This window comes from Somniosus microcephalus, unplaced genomic scaffold (genome assembly GCF_052327205.1).
Source record: "Somniosus microcephalus isolate GS21.2 unplaced genomic scaffold, FLI_Smic_1.0 scaffold176, whole genome shotgun sequence".
NCBI lineage: Eukaryota > Metazoa > Chordata > Chondrichthyes > Squaliformes > Somniosidae > Somniosus > Somniosus microcephalus.
In genome coordinates this window covers 142,229-150,249 of record NW_028225363.1, presented here as the reverse complement: position 1 = coordinate 150,249, position 8,021 = coordinate 142,229, and the positions used below count along the sequence as shown (strand labels likewise).

The following is an 8,021-nucleotide window of genomic DNA, read 5'->3' as shown; positions in this document are numbered from 1 at the left end:
TTCTATTTCTTATGTTCTTATGTAAGCTGTGACGAGGATGCAAATACACTGTAAATTGATATAGACTGATTAAGTGAATGAGTAAGAGCATGGCAGCTGAAATCTACTGTGGAAAAATGTGAAGTTATCCACTTTGGTAGGATAAATAGAAAAGCAGAATATGTTTTAAATGTTGAGGGATTGGGAAATGTTGGTATTCAGAGGGACCTGGGTGTCATTGTACAGAAATCAAGGAAAGTTAACATGCAGATGCAGCAAAGAATTAGGAAATGTAATGGTATTTTCGTCTTCATTACAAAAGGATTGGTGTATAAGATTAGAGAAGTCTTACTGCAATTATATAGGGCCTTGGCGAGACAACACCTGGAGTACTGTGTACAATTTTGCTCTCCTTAACTAATGAAGGATAAACTTGCCTTACAGATTGTCTCGACTGATTCCTAGGCTGAGGAGAGACTGAGTAAATTAGGCCTATAATTCCTAGAGTTTTGAAGAATGAGAGGTGACCTCATTGAAACGTATATCATTCTTAAGGAGCTTGACAGGGTAATTGCTGGAAGGATGTTTCTCCTGTCCAGGAAATCTAGAACTCGGTGTCACAATCTCAGAATAAGAAGCCAGCCATTTAGGACTGAGCTGTGGAGATATTTCTTCACTCAGAGGTTTGTCAATCTTTGTAATCCGCTATCCCAGAGGGCTGTCGATGCTCAGTCCTTGACTATTTTCAACACAGAGATCGATTGATTTTTGCATACTCAGGGAACCAACGGATTTGAGGAGAGTGCATGAAGCTGGATTTGAGGCAGAAGGTCATCCATGATCTTATTGAATAGTGGAGCAGGCTCGAAGGGCCGAATAGAATCAGAGAAATGTACGGCAGAGAATGTACGGTACAGAAGGAGGCCATGCGACCCATCGTGTCTGTGCCAGTCGAGAAAGAGTTCACCTGCCTAATCCCACGTTCCAGCTTTTGGTCCGTTGCCCTGTAGGTTATGGCACATCAAGTCCATATCCAAGTATTTTTAAAAGTGATGAGATTTTCTGTCTCTACCACCATTTCAGACAGTGAGTTCCAGAGCCCCACCACCCTCTGGCTGGAAACAGTTATCATCCTCTCCTGTTTAATCCTTCTAACACTTATTTTAAAACTATGTCTTCTGGTTATTGACCTCCCTGCTAAATGAAATAGGCCCTTCCTGTCCACTCTATCTAGCACCCTCATAATTTCTTATATTCTTGTATTCTTTCTTGTGTCTCAGCGGCAGGTATATCGCTGGTGCTGCAACAGCAGATTCATCGCCAGTAGTGCAATAGATGGGTCTCCGTCCATATAACAAGATTGGGGCCTCGAATAGGAATATAATCAGCTATAGCAGAGGAAAATCAGTGTCATATCTGGTGTAAGTGCAGACACCCTATTACCAGAGGAGCACGGTCACAACTGGTGTATGTTTAGGGGAACCACTAGCACCTGTCGAGGACAGTCAGCTCGTGATTAATTGTAGGTTATCACTAATACCAGAACATCACTTTCACTACCATTGTAAGTGTGGGGATTCCACTACTACTGGTGAAGCACGGTCACCTCTCATATATATGTAGGGTGACCACTCATACCGTAGAAGAAGGATCACCGCTGGTTAAAGTGTAGGGAACAAGTTCAGCATTAGTGTAAGTGTAGGGGTACTGCTAGTACAGGAGGAGTACGGTCTGCTCTTGTGTAAATGTAGGCTGCCACTAATACCATAAGAGCATTTTCAGTATCAGTGTAAGTGTAAGGGTACCACTAGTAAGGGGGAACATGTTCACACCTAGTATAAGTGTAGGGTAACACTAGACATGGAGTAGCGTGTTCACCTCTAATATAAGTATAGGATTACCAATAGTACAGGAGGAGCACCTCTATTGTATGTGTATGGGTGACACTTGCACCTGTCGAGGATGGTCAGCTCGTGATTAATTGTAGGTTATTACTAATACCAGAACATCACTGTCACTACCATTGAAAGTTTGGGGTTACCACTACTACTGCTGAAGCACGGACACCTCTAGTATATATGTAGGGTTACCACTCGTACCATAGAAGAAGGAGCACTGCTTGTGTAAGTGTGGGAACCACTATAACAGGACGTTAACGTCCAGCAGTAGTCTAAATGCAAGGATATATCTAGCACCGCAGGAGCAAAGTCATCGAGTATCAGTGTAGTGAACCACAATACTGAAGGAGCACTTTCTCCCCTAGTGTAAGTGTAGGGGCACCACTAGTAATGAAGTAAACTGCTCTTCTAGTGTAAGTGTAGGGGCACCACTAGTACTGAAGGAGTACTGTGTCCTCTAGTGTACGGGTAGGGGCACCACTGGCACTGAAGCAGCACTTTCCCCTCCAGTGTAAGTGCAGGTGTACCGCCAGTACTGAAGGAGCACTGTCTACTCTAGTGTAAGTGCAGGGGTACCACTAGTACCAGGGGAGCACTGTCTCCTCTAGTGTAAGTGTAGGGGCAGCAATAGTACCAGAGAAACTCAGTCACCTCTAGTTTAAGTGTAGGGCTGCCACAAGTACAGGAGGAGCACTCTCACCTCTTGTGTAAGTGTAGCTTTACTACAGCTACCAGAGGAACGCGGTTACCTTTAATACCGCATGACTGTAGCCATCACCAATACCGCAAGATTTGATCACCGCCTGTTCTGGAGGGTTTGGAGCAACAAAACTGGGTAAAGTATAGGGTCAGGACGTGTAGGGCTAGGGGGCTGCCTTCATTGCTCCTGTAGTAACAGAGGCAGCAGCAGTACTGAGAGATTGAACACTCTAATTGTAAAGAATGATTTAATTATATTTTATTTGATAAACTTTCCCATATCAATTTCAACTATTTCTATTAATCTGACGTGTCAGATGAAAAACAACTTACCTGAGTCTATTTGTTCAATGACTGTAACAAATGCTAATTATGATTTAACCTGATTGACTCGCTGGAGGATTGATGTGTGGATAAATATAGGTTCCCTTCCATTGCCTCAGCCGTGCGCCAGTCAGAGTCTTTCAGCTCTGACACAGAAATCTTCCATTCACATAGAAAATGGGTCAACCAACTATGCTGCAGATAACAGAGATTTATTACCCGATTCTCGCAGCCGTCGCTGTCCCCGGTGAGCCATTGTAACCTGTTTACTGTTTATCATGATTAACTGTGTACCTGGTCAGCCTGGTCGGAAAAGGTAAGTTGTTTATTAGATGTCAGTATTAATTAGTCGGTAGTGACTGGAACCAACTCGTGAACCGCCTATTCATACTTTCCGTGCTTCCCTTAATCCAATAACCTCACTGATTTTACAATGCTCTTTGAAGCAGCTACACAAGGACTTTGGCGGTTCTTCGGACCGTCTTCCCGCCCCTCCAGCCACAGCCCCGTGCAGAGTGAGCGCTGTAGCAGCTCATTAAAATGTATGAGTCCGATTCCCAGATAATGGTTCCAATACCAATCCTGTTCTCACGCTGCTCCGTATTGATAATCACACTGAATGGAGTAAAATGCTCTCCACAAGTATTGCCCTATATATTTCATTCAGACACTGGAACATTATTTTTCTCCTCTCTCTTTCTTACAGCGAACCTGGTGACAATCGCGATTGTCTTCCGAGGAAACTGCGGCCTTTCCAAGTGTATCTCTGTCTACATGGTGGCCATGGCAACAGCAGATCTAATGGTCATCATCATTAATGTAATAGTGTATCGTATTTTTAGTTATCGCTTTCCACTTTCATTCCTGTCCCAGACTCCAGTATGTACGTTCATTCTATATATGACTGCAGCCACCCTCGATTTGTCTGTTTGGTTCACCGTCTCCTTCACATTTGACCGATGTGTTGTTATCTGCTGCGAGAGGTTAAAAGCAAAGTATTGCACCGAGAGAACTGCGGCCGCGGTTGTAACATCCTTCACGGTCCTCATCTTTTTAAAGGACATCCCCGTTTTGTTAGCAGTGGAATCTGAGCAAATAATTAACAAGGTGCAGTGGGGCTGCCTGAAAAGTGTAGGCTTTTTTACCTCACCTCCAGGCATAGCTTACATCTGGTTTCACAGCGCCTGGGTCCTTTGGATTCCTTTTACTTTAATCGCCTTGTTTAATTCTTTAACCGTTCGACGTATTTTGGTGGCCAGCAGATCCCGCAGGGGACTCCGAGGTCACAGGAGTGAGAATCACAGTGATACAGAGATGGAGAACCGAAGGAAATCCATCATTTTATTGTTCACTATTTCGGGCAGTTTTATACTGTTGTGGCTGACATATGCCGTGAGTATTGTAACTACCAGACTGATAAGCACCACTAATTACCGAGGCAACCACACAAATCCTGGATATATCGCCACTGAAACCGGAGCGTTGTTGAAGTTTTTGAGTTGCTTTCAAACCCGTGCATTTATGCAGCGACGCAGAGCAAATTCAGAGAAGAGCTGCAGAATGTGGCGAAATCCGCCTGGACACTAATTCTGAGATTAGTTAGAAAATGAGAGTAAGAATAAGCAGGTAAAACGAAAGCTTTTTTTTAAACTGAAGCTCAATTTCAACGTCCTTTCCACCGTAGAACGTCCTTCTTTCTGGAAATGTAAGTTGTTTTGTAAACATTTCTTCCATTTTGCAGCATGCGTTTGATGTCGGCTTTGCGTTAGTTTTACGGTGCTTTTGCTGAGTAATCATAACCTATTCCTGCTAATTTAGCACATTTCAAGTTCAGGGATCATAGATAACAATGTTGAGGTTCAGCAGTGGAGTCGGACATGTGGGCAACAGAGGAATCCACCTTACACTGCAGGTACTGGGATCGGGCGCACCAGTTTAAAATCATCAATAAAGTTTCATTCTGTGCCGAAACAATCAAAGGTCTTGCGATCGCCGATATTGGTAACTTTCCTGGAAGTTTGATGTGAATATTGTAGGTGGGGATCTATCTATCGGACTCCATTCCTCATTGACGATTTTCACGTGACCAGTGTTCGAATGGAGGAAACTTTCGGATCTCGGCTCATCGATGTGACCTTTCACCTCTGTTGTCCCAGATACTGACTTAAAATCTCGATTGTGCGCTGACTGGTGTTTCTCATTCAGCACAAAGATGGTGTCTGCTCTTGTTCAGTGCTGTCGATAAAAATATCATGGGTAATATTATTGCTATTCTGTCTCAATCAGTCTCCCAAACAAATGTTAAGGAATGTAAGAATTAATGTTTATTCATAACGTTCTAAACTATTACAATTGTTGCAAGTGACCTGTTAAAAACAATGCCTGAAATCAGGTAAAATGAAAGTGATATAAAGCATTCTTGTCTTTGGCTTAACATTTGCAAATGGTCAGAAAGAATCTTTGGAAATTACCATCTTGTTATGCGGCTGCATATTGTTCCAAATAATAATTAAAATATCCCAGCAACTTAGAATCAGTCACAAATTGTTCATCGGTGACCTCGCCTCAATCTTTCAGAAACGCCAATGAATGGGAGCAGGCTCTCAATGGGAAGGAGCTGCAGGGTTTGGATGAACAGCGATAGAGATCCAAAACATTAATTCCAAGAAAGTATGCCTGCGAGTGGATAAATCCATGGGAAAGCCAACAGAAATATGTGTTTTGCAGACATGAGCATAGATCACAAGAAACATATGTTTTGATAAACATTTACAAAATGCTGACGAGGCCACCGTTGGAAAACCAGGTACAGATTCAAACCCTCATTGTGGAACGGCCATTAACTCCACTGAGATTAGGCAATGTAGATAACCCAGGACCGTGCCATGGATCAGAACTATATTGGTGATGAGGGGCAAGATATTGGGACTATTTTCACTGGAGCAGCGAAATCTAAGAGCAGATTTAATAGAGCTTTTAATAATTATGAACAATTTGGCAGAGTGAAGAGGGAGAGATTATTCCATCTAATTGTGGAGCAAGCAATAAAGGGTGATCGACTTCAAATTGTCCCAAAAGTAATGAGCAGATAGATTAGCAGAACCTTCTTTATGCAAAGGGTTGCTGGAGCTTGGATTTTTTTAACTCAGGGAATAGCTAAGGGAAAATTAGGTGAATATTTCAAAACGAGAAAATAATTGTCTGTGGAAAGAAAGAGGAAGACTATCGATAATTCTTGATTGCTGTGTCAAAGAATCCAGTACAGATAGAATGCGGCAATTGAACTACTCCCACCCATTACATTTCTATGGATTTACAGAGTTACCTCTGTTGGTATTATTACCAATATTTTTGGTTGTATGATACACACATCCCCGTTGAGCTTCTATTGAACAAAAGATTATAAATAAACTGGCATCAAGGAAGATCCCAGATGTTCAATAGTCACCCCTCCCTTACAGGTTCCGATTTGTCAATAACCTTCTTACATTTTGTAATGAGCTCTCTGTGCAGTGCCAGATCTCCCAGCCCATCCCATAATTCCTCGCCACTTGTAGATGCGGGACCTTGTCCGCTGCTTCAATGCGACTGTGTGATTACAACTGCATTTCCCCTGCCCTACAGGCCAGTGATGTGTTTCAGAAACCGAAGCAGGTTAGTTAAAGATGACATATCGTCCCTTACACCAATAGAGTTCCCTTTTACATTGCACCCCTCCCAGGTGCTCACCCATTGGATCTCTCCTGCCTTTTTTTAAGCACTGCGATTAATTCAGCCACTGTCAGATCCTCAAAAATATTCTCTAATTGAGGAAACTTGTAACAGTGTCAGTAAACTGTCATTCCTGACAGTCCCCATTCCTTTATCTCGCGGTGTCTGTGTCCCTAGATTCCAGATTCCCATGTTGTTTGGTTGAATACTGTAATTGTACTTAAAAACCGGTTGATCGCTGCCGATCATACAAGCCCTCCTTTAGTGCTTCACTTGTGAACTACTCCGAATATTTGCCAAGCAGTCTTTGCTAGTCCTTACTATCTACTTGCCAGCATTTTTGGATAATTTAAAAGCTTTTACTTTATCATTAATATTGCTCCCTACATAATGACGTCTACCCACGGTGTCTCCTGTTCTCAATGGATGAATGAATTTTAATTCCACATCCACTAATACTTTCTTAACTGCTTTCCACTTGTCTGCTTCAGCAATGGGATCTCCCAGACCTGCCACACAGCCGGAATCTCACACAAACAGTGGGCGGGTTGTCGGAAAATGATGGAAGCGCTTACTTAGCTTGCATTCATAAGAACAATAGAACATAAGAAACAGGAGCAGGAGTAGGCAATTTAGCCCTTCGAGCCTGCTCCGCCATTCAATAAGATCGTATCTGATCTACAAACCTCATCTCCACTTTCCTGAACTATCCCCATCTTCCCTGATTCCCTTAATATTCAAAAATCTATCGATCTCTGTCTGAATATACTCAACGACTCATCGTCCACAGCCATCTGTGGTAGAAAATTCCGAAGTTTCACCAACCTCTGAGTGACGAAATTTCTTCTCATCTCAATCCTAAATTGCTGACTCCCTATTCTGAGTCTGTGACCCCTGTTTCTGGACTGCGCAGCCAGGGGACACATCCTCCCTGCATCTACCCTGTCAAGCCCTGTAAGTATTTTGCATGTTTCAATGAGATCACCTCTCATTCTTCTAAATTCTAGAAAATATAGGCCTAGTCTACTCAATCTGTCCTCAGTGGAGAATACCCCCATCCCAGGAAATAGTCTGGTGAAACTTCATTGCAATCCCTCAATGGCAAGTATATCCTTCCTTAGGTAAGGAGCCCAAAATTGTACACTCCAGGAGTGGTCTCACCAGGGCTCTATATAATTGCAGGAAGACGTCTTGATTCTTCTACTCAAATCCTCTTGTAAAAAAGGCCAACATACCATTTGCTTTCCTAATTGCTTGCTGTACTACATGTTAAATTTCAGTGATTCGTGTACAAGGATACCCAGTTCACTCTGAACATCAACATTTCTCAATCTCGCCCCATTTAAAAAAACTCTGCTTTTCTGTTTTTCCCACAAAGGTGGTTAATGTCATAGTTCTCCACATTATATT

The 8,021-nt window shown here is 42.6% G+C and overlaps 1 pseudogene; it reads left to right on the top strand.

Annotated features, from left to right (window-relative positions):
- The first annotated feature begins 3,065 nt into the window (after positions 1–3,065).
- On the top strand, positions 3,066–4,510 carry LOC147082097 (putative G protein-coupled receptor 139; annotated as a pseudogene).
- The last annotated feature ends 3,511 nt before the right edge of the window (positions 4,511–8,021 follow it).